At 38.8% G+C, this 15,917-nt stretch overlaps 1 pseudogene; it reads right to left on the reverse strand.

Annotated features, from left to right (window-relative positions):
- Positions 1–320: 320 nt before the first annotated feature.
- LOC101046610 (U4/U6.U5 tri-snRNP-associated protein 1-like) overlaps positions 321–15,917 on the reverse strand; it is a 32,944-nt pseudogene continuing 17,347 nt past the window's right edge.

The raw sequence follows: 15,917 nt of genomic DNA on the forward strand, positions 1-15,917 counted from the left end.
AATTTCAAGAAACAGAGGCAGAACATATGAGGGAATTAAAAGGTTATGACTGGGCAAGTAGCAGATTTCATCTACGCACACTCCGTTGCACAGTAAAATCTCATGGCCAAGGTGATGGTTAACTAGCAGTATTCTCAACCTAAAGGGAAGCATGTTATACGGTAGAGACAAGCAACAATTGTGAATCATTATACACGTAATAAGTCTCACCACCTACCGTGGGCTGAGTTGTGTCCCCACCCTATCCATACATTGAAGTTCTAACCCCTAGTTGTTGGGAAGGGCATTCATGCACAGCTTGGCCATCCTTGGATGGCTGCTTAAGGGTGTGCCATGAGCCTGGACCATGTTTTACACGGAGACATGAGCTCTGCGAGCCTTTGCTGAGTCGTGTCGGGGGAGCTCATCTTCCTCAGGAGCGCCTCCTCCTCCAGCTTCATCCGCGGCTCCGTCTTCATCTTGCCTGAGCCCTCGCAGAGGACACGGCGGGACAGCCGCGGAAGGCCTCCTTGGGCGTGAGTTTCCGGCCCGTCTCATCCGCACACTCAGTTTTCACATCGGGTTGGTAGCCGTCCTTCTCCCGGCAGTCCCGCCCGAAGCCTCCAGCCGGCTGTGCTCGTCATCCACGGCCATCGTGTCCTCGATGCAGCGCACGGCTGAGGGCCTCGACCCGGGCCACCACCTGCACGGTGGCATCCAGCAGCCCTTTGTTCTGACCCAGGAGCAGGGCAGCCTCCAGCCCCCGGTTCGCGATCGGCTCCTCGTCCAGGACGGGGGGTGCAGGAGGCAGAGACACCCTGCTGCTGCTTCCCCTGGTCCGGGTGCACGGCGCCCCAGCCGCCGCTCTCCTCCGCGGGCCCGGCGCTCCGCGTGCAGCCGGCAGGTGGGGCTCTCCCCCGGGGTGCGGCGGGACTCAGAGGCGGCGGGAGCGGCAGCCTCCTCCCAACCCCGACCGCGAGACTCCGGCTCCCTCGCCATCTCCACCACCTTCTCGCAGCGGCGCCCGGTCTCCAGCTGCTTCTGCAGCTCCCGCTCCGCGCGGTCCTCCTCCGGGACCTGCGGGGACCCCGCGGCGGAGCTCCACTGAGGTCCAGGGTCTCCGCTGGGTGTCGTCCCACGGCGGGGTCCGAGGCACCGGCTCCTTCTCCGCCTCCACCGCGGACACTCGGCGGTGTCCCCTGCCCCCCAGTCTGGAACCGCAGTCCCCACCATCCCGAGTCTGGTCCCCGAGAGGCAGCAGGTCATCCGTCCGCACAGCTACCTCCTTCTCCTTCTTGCGGATTTTCTTCACCTCCTGCTTGGTGGTTTTTTTAATTATTATTTTTATTTTATTTTTTTTTTATGAGACGGAGTTTCGCTCTTGTTACCCAGGCTGGAGTGCAATGGCGCAATCTCGGCTCACCGCAACCTCCGCCTCCTGGGTTCAGGCAATTCTCCTGCCTCAGCCTCCTGAGTAGCTGGGATTACAGGCACGCGCCACCATGCCCAGCTAATTTTTTGTATTTTTAGTAGAGACGGGGTTTCACCATGTTGGCCAGGATGGTCTCGATCTCTTGACCTCGTGATCCACCCGCCTTGGCCTCCCAAAGTGCTGGGATTACATGCCTGGTGTTTTTAAAGGTTGCCATCTCCTCAGGCGTGAGGTATTCGGAGGCCAGCCCTGGCGCCACCGAGCTCAGGGACACAGCCTGCAGCCGCAGCTTGACCGGGATCTCCTCCAGCTCCAGCTCCCGCAGGCCATCGGCCGCGCCGCCCTGCTCCAGGCGGAAGGAGTGCGCGGCTCCCTCTCCAGCTCTTCATCGTACTTGGACAGGGTAGAGCGAGGGTTTTGCTGCACCAGGTCATCCAGGCTCTCATCCTCCGCATAGGGCAGGTAGTCGGGCTGCTTCTTCCCCAGCTCCCCATTGTCTCTGCCTGCTCCTTATCCACCTGGTTCACATGCACCATCACGTCCTTCTCCTCCTCCTGCAGCACACCTTTGTCCTTGAGGGTGAGGATCATGGCCTCCCCTTCTTGGAAGAAATCAATGGCACGCTCCACGGTGAGGCCCTGCAGGTCCCGGGCACCATACAGGACCTGCCGCCTCTGCCCGAACTCCTTCTCCTTATGTGAAAATATTCTTTTTTTTTTTTTTTTTTTTTTTTTTTTTTTTCTGTATTGGGTTTGATGTGTATTCCTTCGTTCCACTTACAGTGTACATCATAGAACACCTAGTGAACTCCCCTGCTGTATTTCTAGTGGAGACGGAAAGGGCTCAAAATTCCTCTCCTGTGCATTGAGGCAGCACAAGAGGGCTGCTTGCAGACTATCTGTATGCACTGGTTGCAGTAACAGACTGGTTAGCTGTGGGGAACTTGCGCTCTCAATTGAAGCTGATTTTGCTGTCTCTTCCCCATGTGAGTTGAGCGGTGTTCCATACCATGCCTGTCTTTAAGTGTCTTGGAAATCCTGACACCTACAAATTATGCAGGGATGAACAACATAGAACTGATGCTTCTGTTATGTTCTTTCGCATCCTTCTTGTGATAAGACTCATCAAGCCCTCAAGAACAGGATTGCTTTTATAAATGGAACGGAGAGAGCTCCCTTGTACTTTCTGCCATGTGAAGATGCAGAGAGAAGATAGTTATCCCTGAACCAGAAAGCAGGCCCACACCAGACAGCAAATCTGTTGGTGCCTAGATATTGAACTTCCCAGGTTATAAAAGTGTAAGAAATAAATTTCTGTTGTTATAAGCTACCCAGTCCACGTGGGATTTTGTTATAGGAACCCTAGTAGGATAACAAGGATACCTCCAGGACCTTGATTCTTTCTCAATGTATGTAAAACATTGAAGACATATGTATTAACTTTCTTTCCTAATTAAGGAAATTGCTTTAGTGCAACATCAATGAGAGGAAACACCCAGGTTCCTCCTGCCTTGCCCTTCCATTGTATCTGCTTTTAATATGGCCAATGTGATTTACATCTGTCTTTGTGATTGGATGTTTCTAACACCAGAATTCTATTGAAATTAGTTTAAATAAAGAGACGATTAAAAGGAATCTCATGGCATATAGGAAGTAGAGTATTATCTTTACCCACACTGAAGTTGAGAGCTAGCTACTAAACTAGAATTGCCATATTCTACCTACTCACCTTATTTCTTTCCTCTCATTATTCTTTCTTGTCTTAGCCCACATTAGCACCTAACATTAGAATATTAGACACATTAAGGGAGGGTTTTGTCTGTTTCATTCATTGTTTTATTCCCTGTGCTTAGAATTCCATGAGGAATGTAGTACACACCTAATATAAATTAAAACTAGGCTAGAACAATGAATGTCTGGCTAGAGACATAACCTATAGCAAATATTACTGAAGGTTTCCAGTAGAGAGAAGTCAGCATTGATTATTGACCTAGACTAGACAAGCTGAAGACATCTTGCTGTTAGACCCACCAGGTACTAGCTTTTTATCTATCTTATTTCTTTATTTACCCAGTGTGTCTTACAGTTTACAAGCTGAATGATAAAGAGATCTGCTAGGACACAGAGAGAAATTATCTTTCCTCAACTCTCCCCAGTACAAAGGGCCAGTGTATGTTGTTGGACAAATTAATTAAAAACAAAATTTCCTGCTCATTTCAGAAACTTATACACAAAGATAGGAAATAAGGAAAATTGTTTTCTTACCGAGTAAACATTAAACAAGAATGACCATCATAGGCAGTCTGCTAAGACACTGCGAAGACAGAACCAAATCTTACCTGTTGATACATCCATGCAGATACCACAAAGTACATACATGTTATAAAGACTTGACAGCAGCATTTGTGACACACAATTCATCCTAAATTCACCTGGTAATTGGAGTGACCATTTGTTACCTAATGGCTTTGTCCAAATGAACGATAAATTTCCCATGTCTTTAGAGTGGGATGCCTAAGTTAGGATCCTGCCCTCCCTCAGAAACTGGAATAGGACCACTATTTTCTTTGATGATTATATTTCAAAGAGATGGTTTCTAGGTCTGAGAAAGATATCCCTGCCTCATAAAGCTGATGAGAAGCTTATTTAGCTTGTGAAAAGATTTACATCCATTTCAAAGAGTTAGAGAAAACTCTTACAATTTCAAAGAATTAGAGAAAAATACTACAATCATAGGTTTCTTAAGGTAAATGTTCTAACATTAGGAAGGGAAGGAGAAGTCTCTTCCTTTATTTTCAGCATAGGTACTTAAGCCTCCTATTTTTAATTTATACTTCCCTTTACAATAACAAACTCCTGCTATAAAAATGGCTGAGAGGTTAGGGGAAGCTCAAAAGGTAACAGTTTTGAGCTGATGACCTGGAACTAATCACATTTGGTCATTGTGTTTATGACGTAAAATTACTATAAGAATAATTCATGAACTTAGGATGTTTGCTGGGATTTTCATGGGGGAATAAAAGAAACGGTATAGTCACAACAGAGTTGAAGAGACACTGGGCTAAATCAATTGTTTTCAAAATTACATCTCTTAATTAAATAAAGTACTCAAGCCTACACCACCACCCCACACACACACATACACACACACACACACACACACACACACACACACACACGAGCATGTCAGAACATATCCTCAAGACCAGATAAAAAATATTTATCAAACAGGAAACTTGTTTCTATACTCTTTACTTGTTTACTATTTTACCAAAGGCAGCTGTCATTTTTTTTAATGTTATTGAAAAACAAGTTAAATGTATAAGTGTACATAGATGTGAAGACAATGAAGAAATAACGTTCATCATTATTCAATCAAATGCTCACCATTTCCCCTTCAAGATTCTTAAAAGAGAGGAACTATTCTTGCTTCTTGCCCCACCCACCTAGAAGAGCCACCCCACAGAAGAAGACATTGATTCCTAAATAAAAAGACAAAGAAGTGACAACTGTTTTTCTGAACTTTTTATTGTAAACCCTCAATACATATTCCATGTGTGTGTGTTTACATACAATCCTTCATCATGTTTGTGTGAAATCAGTCAAGTGAACACACACACACACACACACACACACACACACACACACACAGACACAGACACAGAGTTGCATATTGCAAATTTTTGGGTTTAAAACAGCTAGTTACCTAGGCATACTATCTAAGAGTGAATGCTAAAACTGAATGCTAAATGTTCTTAGTTGAGAAGCTGTATCTTGCTGATGATTTATGGAAGTAGATAAGTAGAAACAGACCTTTAGGATCTTAATAATAGCTTCTAAACCCAGGCTACAAATCGGCAGCTGTGATTGGAAATCCAGTGATTTCATATTCTTTCTGGCAGAAGAACTTGATGATAAACAACACAGCAATGCTTAAGGAAAATGCAGAACAGAACCTTGATACCTGGGTGTATTTCATGAACGCTGGTTTACTGCAGGGCTTTGGACTCACTTAGCTCGAACATGGGTTTCAGCTACCATTTTTAACCTAACTCAGTTCCCACTTCAGTCTCAAAAATGTAATAGTTATTTTATAACTACTCATGGTTTCCTGAGGACCTTCATCCTCAAAATCCTAGTAGTTCTTCATTCATAACAGTGATAGTTCTGCAATAAACATGTGCCTCAACAAGTGTACAACATATACAGATGTGAAGACAATGAAGAAATAATGTACAGCACTTTCTAACACAATCTGCTTAAATTACTAGGATATTATCTCCTCCATCAAAGACAATTTTATTTGCATAATAATGTCATGGAATTGTAAGGGATAATAGGAGTTACCTAGTTCCAATCTCCCTACAAGGCAATTCCTCTCTAATTTCTGCTAATTTCAAATGCAGAAACAATCTTATAACCTCTCAGGCTCCTTCACTTAGATATTACCTGCAGTTTTAGTATAAAGCTGATTTGCGTTGAAAAAATGCTGACTTCTTGTAGCTAATCAACACCCCTCATAAGTGCTATCTGCTACATTTCTTTAGTAAAATTGCTTTATAATAAGCTTTAATTTCAGTCTTGTCTGTTAAACTGATTTCAGATTCTATAAATAAAAACCTTTGTTGATCTCATTTCCTATGGTAATAAGCTCCAGTAGAGTGTCTCTCATATAGTAGATGATTAATAAATATTCTGATTTGATGAATTAATAGTTCTATAAAATTGACCATACCAAATCTACAGATATTTTTGAAAACAATATGGAAGGCCTAGGAGTGTACTTTTTTCTGAATTTTGTACCAAAAATAATGTTTTTACACACTTGATGTAATTAATTACAAAATTAATGAAATTTTTTTAATTTTAGGTTTGATTGTTGGAGAGTTTAAGATGTGGTTTACACATCAAATATGATTGTGTCTAACTTATTGATGAACCCAACTTAAACCACTTTCTTTTAATTTTTTTCATAGAAATTCTCACATGACTAATTTGAGGGATCTTAACATTAATAAGTGTAACAGATTATCATGAAGTACCTGAAATTCATTTTGGGAAAAAAAAACAAAAACAAAAACAAAAACAAAACAGTGAGTACATATGCATATTCAAGACAGAAATTGACATTTTTATTTCTAACTTATAATCAATAATACTTGCAAATCTAAATCTTGCTAATTGTAATATATTTAACATTGTTTAGATTCTTTCCCAAACCTCTTGTAAATTATTTAAATTACTTAGGTTTCAGCATGAGTGTAACACTAGAACTTTAATCAAACTTGGTAAATGTGTATTCCACAACATTAGGCCAATTATTCACACATATGTTCATTTAAAGGCATCATCCTCTCTGTTTTTATAATTTCTTCTTTCAATTCCTTATCTTTGGCCACTTTTAACAAACACACTAAGTATTACACATATTGCTACATATTTTTCAGAACTATTACTTATGTCATTATTGAAAGTCTGAAAAATACAAAGTGGCTTGATAAATATCTAGTAGAAAGTTTTGAAAAGCTGTAATGTAAGAGACACATCAGTTATTTTCACACAACAAAATCAAAGAGTCTTTTCTCTTAATAATTGGAATCATTTTTAAGAGCTTTTAAAATATGTTAAGGTCTTTTATCTTAGACCTTCAAAATATGCTATAAATTCTAGATTTCACACTTGTGCATTTATGCAAGATTATTTGATATTAGGCAATGTAATTCTTTATGTACAGGAAAATATTTAAAACTGAACAAAAGTTAATACTGATCTTTTTTAAAAGTATGGGTTAATTAGAGACTGCTTTTCCTGATAACAATAACAACAACAAAAAAATCCTCTTTCTTATCTAAAATATATTCTTTAGACATGAACTACAATTCACTAAAATCTTAGCTGGCTAGAGAATATATATAGTTCATTAACATATGTGCTCATATAAATACCCCTAACAACTTGCAAACAAAGTCCTTTAAAAAAAACAAAAACAAAAAAGCCTGTGCATAAAAATGTTATAAGTGCCAAAGGTCAACTAATAGACTAGATGCCAAATTCTCACTTATTTAACTAAAGAAAGAGTTTGTATAACAAAATAGTTTCAATAGTCCACTAATTTTTAATCTATGATGCCATGAAAACAGGTTGTTGGAGTGACTGTCTTAAAAGCTTCTCAATAAGAAGACTAAAATGAATTCTACTTTCATGATTACCTATCTGTTATCTGTTGAATTGTGTTCTCTCAAATTTATATGTTGAATTTTTGACTGTTGCTACCTCAGAAAAATACTTATTTGGAAATACAATCACTGCAGCTTTAATATGTTAGATAAGATCATATTGGAGTAGGGTGTGTTCCTAATCTATATGACTAGTGATATGGTTTGGCTGTGTCCCCACCCAAATCTTATCTTGAATTCTATCCCCATAATCCTCACATGTCACAGGAGGGACTTAGTGGGAGGTAATTGAATCATGGGATTGGGCATGGGAGTCCCTCCTATTCTCATGATAGTGAATAAGTCTCATGAGACCTGATGGCTTTAGAAAGAGCAGTTCTGCTTCAAATGATCTTTTTGTCTGCCACCATCTAAGATGTGCCATTGCTCCTCTTTCACCTTCTCCCATGATTGTGAAGCCTCTCTAGCCATGAGGATCTGTGAGTCCATTAAACCTCTTTTGATTTATAAATTACCCAGTCTCTGGTATGTCTTCATTAGCACTATGAAAATAGATTAATACAGTAAATTGATACTAGTAGTGGAGCACTGCTGTAAAGATACTCAAAAATTTGGAAGCAACTTTGGAAATGGGCATCAGGCAGAGTTTGGAACCACCTGGAGGGCTCAGAAGAAGACAGGAAGATGTGGGAAAGTGTGGAACTTCCTAGAAACTTGTTGAATGGCTTTGAACAAAATGCTGATAGTTATATGGACAATGAGGTCCAGGAAGGAACTTGTTGAGAACTGGAGTAAACGTTATTCTATTTATGTAAAGAGACTGGTGGCACTTTATCCCTGCCCTAGAGATCTGTGGAACTTCAAACTGGAGAGAGATTATCTGAAATTGGAACGTGTGTTTGAAAGGGAATCAGAGCATAAAAGTTTGGGAAATTTGCAGCCTGACCATGCAGCAGAAGAGAAAATCCTATTTCCTGGGGAGAAATTCAAGTTGCTGCAAAAATCTCCATAAGTAACAAGGAGCCATGGGTGAATTGCCAAGGCAAGCTAGAAAATGTCTCCAGGTCATATCAGATAACTTCATGCAGCCCCTCCCATCACAGGCCTGGAAGCCTAGGAGAAAAAACGGTTTCCTGGGCTAGGTCCAAGATCCCCTTGCTGTGTGCAGCCTTGGGACTTCATGTCCTGCATCCCAGATGCTCCAGCCTTGGGTAGAAGGGGCCAAGGTCCAGCTCAGGCCATTGCTTCAGAGAATGCAAGCCCCAAGCGTTGGTAGCTTCCATGTAGTGTTAGGCCTGCAGGGATTGTGGTTTGGGAACCCAAATCTGCCTAGATTTCAAAGAATGTATAGAAATACCTGAATATCCAGTCAGAATTCTGCTGCTGGGGTGCAACCCCCATGGAGAACCTCTGCTTGGGGACTGTGCAAGGGAAATGTGGGGTTGGAGCTCCCACACAGAGTCCCCACTGGTCTCTGCCTAGTAGAGCTATGAGAAGAGGAGCACCATCCTTCATATCCCAAAATGGTAAATCCACTAATAGCTGTCACTGTGCACTTGGAAAAGCTGCAGACACTCAACACAAGCCTATTAAAACAGCCAGGAAGAGGGCTATTCCCTGCAAAGGCATAGGGGTGGAATGGCCCAAGATCATGGAAATGGTCCTCTTGCAACAGTGTGACTTAGATGTGAGACATGTAGTCAAAGGAGATCATTTTTGGAGCTTTAAGATTTTACTGCCCCGCTGAATTTTTGACTTATATGGGGCCTGTAGCCCCTCATTTTTGCCAATTTCTTCAATTTGAGACAGGTGTATTTACCCAATGTCTGCACCCCATTGTATCTAGGAAGTAATTAACTTGCTTTTTATTTTACAGGCTCATAGATAGACAGGACTTGCCTTGTTTCATATGAGACTTTTGGCCGAACTTTTGAGTTAATGCTAAAATGAATAAGACTTTGCAGAACTGTTGGGAAGGCATTATTGGTTTTGAAATGTAATGACTTGAGATTTGGTAGGGACAAGGGGCAGAATAATAAGGTTATGCTGTTTCCTCACCCAAATCTCATCTCAAATTTAGCTTCCACAATCCCTGTGTCATGTAAGGACCTAATGGGAAAGAATTGAATCATAGGGGCGAGTTTTCCCTTGTTGTTCTCATGAGGGTGCATTAGTTTCACAGTATCTGATGGTTTTATAAAGGGCAGATCCCCCGCCCACACTCTCTTACCTGCTACCATGTAAGGTGTGTATTTGCTTTTCCTTCACTTTCTGCCATGAATTTGCAGCCTCCTCAGCCATGTAGACCTGACTCAAGAGTTTTTATTTTAAAAACTCTTTTTTAAAAAATAAATTACCCATTCTAGGGTATTTTCTTATTAGCAGCATAATGAATGGAGTAACATGTGAGAAAAGATGTGTTTGCTTTTCTTTCCACCATGACTGTAAGTTTCTGAGGCCTCCCCAGCCATTCTGAACTGTGAGTCAATTAAACCAATTTCCTTTATAAATTATCCAGTCTCTGGTATGTGTTTATTAGCAGTGTGAGAATAAACTAATACAACTAATATCCTTAGAAAATTGAAACAGACATATAGACAGGTAGACACATGTGAACGTAAAGTCAGAGCTGTGTCTACAAGCCAAGGAAGGTGAAAGATTGCCAGAAAATCACCAGAAGTAAGTGGAAAGGCATAGAACAGGTTCTTTTCTATAATTCTCAACAAGGAATCAACCCTGCTAACACATGAGTTTTGAACTTGTAGCCTCTAGAAGAATGAGTCAATAAATTTTTGGTATTTAAACTACCTATCATATAGCACTTTGTTACAGCAGTCCTGGACAATGAATACATAACGTGATTCATCATCTGTCATTGTTCTGCAGTAATTAAGCCACTGCCTACAGACAAAACACCAATGCACATTGATTATGTTTTTTCTGTTATATGTCTATTGTGATGAATTGATAATCATATATTTGCATAGTCAGCAACCTATTTATGTAGCTTTCACTTACAGTGGGTGATGTTTACAACATTCTGAGTATTACTGATATGTCTGTACCAATCCAAAGATATTCTGAAGTGTGTATACATTCTCAGTTTTGCTACTTCTGAGGCAAAATACTCTATGTTTTTTGAACATTATTTTTAAGATGAAATGCTTCTTAAGCTATAACTTTTATTGATTCAGTCTTCTTTGATACAGTTTTTTCTCCTTCTTTATTGCTATATCTGACCCAGTACAAAGTGGTTCTTGGAATAATACCAAGATGATCTACCTGTGCTAGAGCTTCCTGCCTCATCAGCTACAAAAATTAAAAAATAATAATAATTTAAAAATTATGTTTGCTATGGTTTATGATGTACAAAGGGATAGACTTATGAGGCTTTTGTACCTGCATGCAAAGTTTAAAGCAATTGATACCACATGTATGTGATATATAAAGGTGGGTATGCTTACATATGTCTATAAATAGATAGATAGATAGATAAATGGAGATATGGACCTAGATATAGATATAGATATTTTTAAATAGTCCCACAAGTTGCTTAACTATTTTGGTTTTACTAATCATGATATGAGAAAGGATTCTTGTTTATCTCACTTTGCTCACTTTCAGATGTTATGTCTCTTTGGTCGATCCATTTTTGGTGGCAAGCTATCTCTAATGAAATGATTTACTATCACACACTATGGGCTTCTTAATACCAGAGATAGTACAAATTCCAATATGGACAACATACTTAATTGCTTTTATTATTTTAAAGGGACATTTAATACCTATTGTTTTATATTATTTTTACACAATTTCTCAGTTGGACCATACAGTAAACCCTAAAGGATAGTAAGGAAAACAAACTATAGTTGTTTTGGCTGGAATTGTCTTATTTAAAACAATCTGTCAATGAATGATTGTCTAGTTACTATGAAAAGCAAAATGTTAAAAGTCAGTTACAGTACACCCTCGTATCACCTAGGATTCATGGATAATAGCTCTTCCCTTCACATAAGATGAAATCATCACTTAATTTATTTTGTTTCAATAACATAAAAATGTTCTCAGTATCAGTGAGCACACCTCACACCCAAATCTTGTTTCTAATACCATTCTCCAATAAAAGAATTTAGGCACCATAGAAAAATAAGTGATTCTAAGATTATAACATCTCCTACTGCAAGTAAATAAAAAGAATGCATGCACACACACATTCATATAATAATGGGAATATGTCAGAGAGTCACAGGAGCCAACTTAAAGAACTCCCAAAGGCCAGAGATGGAATAATTTGAAACTCAACATTGACAAAATAATATTGGATTAAAACTCTGTGTTAGTGTGATTGGGCTATTATAACAATATACTACAGGCTGGGTAACGGAAACAACAGAAATTTATTTTCTTATAATTCTGGAGGACAGAAGTCCCAGATCAATGTCTCAGCAGAGTTATTTTCTGCTGAAGCATCTTTCTGGCTTGTTTATGGCTATTTTTGCTGTGCCTTGTATTACTTCATTTTCACTCAGCTGATAAAGACATACCAGAGACTGGGTAATTTATAAAGAAAAAAGTTTATTGGACTTAGACTCACAGTTCCACGTGGCTAGGGAGGCTTCAAAATTATGGTAGAAGGCTAAAGACATATCTTAATTGGTGGCAGGCAAAAGACAAATGAGAGCCAAGCAAAAGTTGAAACCCCTTATAAAACAATCTGATCTCGTGAGACTTATTCACTGCCACAGTATGAGGGGAAACAGCCCCCATGATTCAACTGTCTCCCACTGGGTTCCTCACACAACATGTGGGAATTATCAGAGCTACAATTCAAGATGAGATTTGGGTAGGGACACACCAAACCATATCAGTCCTCAAATGGCCCTTTCTCTGTGTGCAGAAAGAGAGAGGGAGAGAGAGATTCCGCATTACTTCCTCTTCTTTTTATTTGCTTTTATTTTTCTTTTGAGAAGGAGTCTTGCTCTGTCACCCAGGCTGGAGTGCAGTGGCACAACTCAGCTCACTACAACTTCCACCTCATAGATTCAAGCAATTCTCCTGCCTCAGCCTCCTGAGTAGCTAGGACAACAGGCATGTGCCACCACACCTGGCTAATGTTTTGTATTTTTAGTACAGATGGGTCTCACCTTGTTTGCCAGGATGGTCTCAATCTCTTGATCTCAAGATCCACCTGCTTTGGCCTCCCAAAGTGCTGGAATTACAGGCGTGAGCCACCACCCCTGACCATCCTCTTCTTATAGGGACACAATAACAATTCCTAATGGATTGAAGATCACCCTATGACCTTATTAAATATCAATGGCATTTTTGATGTCCCAATCTTCAAATACAGTTAGGGATCAGGACTTTGACATATGAATTTTGGGAGACAGAAATATTCAGTCTATAGCAAACCTAAAATAAGAAATAAATGCCCATTAGTTTATATTGATAAACAAACAGGGAAGAAGATAGAAATCACCCATTCAGAAAATTTCAAACAATTTGTGTGGACACTTCATTCTCAAGGAATGTAACATAACTTTCAACTTTTGAAATGTGGGCTACAGAGTGGTTTCCCTCCGAAAAGTAAACTATGAAAAAAGAAAAAAGGATCAATCAATGTTACTATGGAGAAACCTGGCCATACTACCTCAGCAAGATGATAACGTTCGATATCATAAGTAATAATTGCAGCTCACAGTATGTTCCTTTGATGTGATGTGATAAGAACTGCAATTTCCTATATGATTTTCCTCTCCAAACTCTATAACCATAGTTGAGTAATGAGAAAAACATCAAACAAACCCATTTGAGGGATATTCCACAAAATAACTGGCTAGTACTTCTCCAAATTGTCCAGGAAAGTATGAGAAACTTACAGCCATGATAAGCCTAGAAGACATGATTATTACATGTGTTATTGAATCATAGATGGGATCCTGGAACAGTAAAAGGACATTATATAAAAAGTAAGAAAGTATAAAATCAGTATGTTGAAGAGATACCTGAATTTCTATGATCATGGAAGCGTTATCTACAGCAGCCAATATATATGATCAATGTGTGTTCATCAATGAATAAATGAATAAAGGAAATGTGGTATATATGCACAATGAAATACTATTCAGCCATAAAAAATGGACATCTTGTCATTTGTGATGACATGGATGAATGTGAAAAACCTTAGTTAAGTGAAATAAGTCAGTCCCAGAAAGACAGATACCACATATTGTCACTTATATGTAAAATCTCAAAAGAGTTTAACTGATAGAGAAAGAAAGTAGAATTGTAATTAACAGAGGGTAGGAGGGGGTTGACGGTCAAATGATACAAAATTCCAGTTAGACAGGAGGAATATTCAAGAGATTATTGTATAACATAGTAACTCTAGTTAATAAGTATTTACTTTGCATTCAAAAAATGCTAAGAGAGTAGATTTCAAGGTTTCTTATTTAAAAAACTAATGTGTACGGGGTAAGGCTTCTGTAAATTAGCTCAATTTAGCCATTCCGCAATGTGTGTATATATATATATATATATATATATAATATGTATATAATGTATATAATTAAAATTGCATAAAGACATGATGAGATGACATTTAGAATTAAATATTTTATATTGATCAGAAGATTGCTATGAACTAAGAGTAAACTGAAGCATTTTCAGTATCACATAATGCTTTCATTTTATTTTTTTAATTGCTCATATAACAAAGAAAATTTCTCAAAATTATCATCTATACAAAAGCTAAAAGTTGTAATAATCAAACTTGTAAAATTTTAAGATAAAAGGAAGGAATTTTTGACTGCCATTTTCACGGTTAACATTAAAGAGAAATAGATATAATACAATCAGGTGAAGAGATACATAACACAGATTAAGTGAGCACTCTCAGACTGGATTTCATTATACTTATTCATGAAAAATGACAATATTTTATTTACCCTGCAATGGAGGCAAGAAAAAGTCTACATAAGCCTCAAATTGTTTACATCATAAATCAAAGTTCTATAAAGTTGGAAAACAGAAAACTTGCCTTTCAGCATAGAAACCATGAAAAAGTCAGTTTACACATTTATCAATTTTTTGATGAGAATGTACATCATTCTGGCATTACAAATTCTCTCAAAATCAAGTTAGCCTCTTTTGGACAATTCTACTACCAAAATCAAACTGTTTTCCATGAAAAGATAAAAAATAATGTTACATAGGTTTTGAAATTTATTTCAAAAGGAGAGTGCCACAATCCTTCTGAAACATTGCACCATCGTTGGCTTTACATATGCTCTATCATGGAGACTTTTATGAAGATGATCATAAAAGTATTTGGAAGGAAATATTACAAGGGTATAGAAATAAAAGCATGATTCATAATAATACCTAATGATTCTACTGTGGAGATAAATGACATATACTAAATTTTAAATTAAGGATATTTTCTTTATTTGCATGCCCTTAATAAAGGGAGGAGAAAATACACAATCAGCTATACTTACTACCTTGTTATTGAAAATGTATTTTTATCTACACCTTTGTTCAGACCAAACATGTGGCACTAGTATGTCTCATGGGACCTGTTTCTGAGAATGATATTTCTCTTATATTGGGATTCTCTTATGGCACAAAAGAAATATGGGGTGGGTTACTTTGTGATACAGGGATAACTAGTATAGTGACTTGAGCAAACTCTGAAGGGCTCTCTCTGAGGACTATGTTTCAGTACTTGCCAGAGTGTGTGGTGTTACAAGATACTCTTACAAGACCACACTTAAACACATGGTCTAGGGATAGTAGTGAATATGTCTTTATCATTTCCTACTTTGTGACTTTTGAATTTCACAAGGTATGGATTTATTGGTAAAGGTTGGTATGACTTCAAGTATAGTTAAATTAGTGGCAGATTTAAGGAAAACAGACTTGGGTAGGCTCAGACTCCAAGGAACCCCCCATCCACCATCATATTGAAGCAAGAGGCAGTTGAGGTGGAAGTGGGCATCAAGGAACGGGGAAGAATAACCTCCCTTTAAGGCAGTGTTACACCGGGATAATTAAAAAATAAAAGCTTCTAAGAATTCAATGGGTGTATTTTCTTCTGATTTCTCAGTCCTTATCAGAAGTCCCAGGATAAATTTGCGTGTATCTCTCTGCATATACTGGAGAATTCCATGGTGGTTTTCATTCCATCTAATTTGGATTCCATAGGATAATCTTTTCTTTCTCTAAAGTGAAACTCTTAACAGGGAGGTGAACAGCTTTGCTTCTAGGCCTCTGAACTCAGCTTGAAAATGTGTTTTATTTTTTCCCTATGTAAAAGCCTAGCAATATAAA

Source organism: Saimiri boliviensis, chromosome 1, assembly GCF_048565385.1.
Source record: "Saimiri boliviensis isolate mSaiBol1 chromosome 1, mSaiBol1.pri, whole genome shotgun sequence".
In the NCBI taxonomy this organism is placed as follows: Eukaryota; Metazoa; Chordata; class Mammalia; order Primates; family Cebidae; genus Saimiri; species Saimiri boliviensis.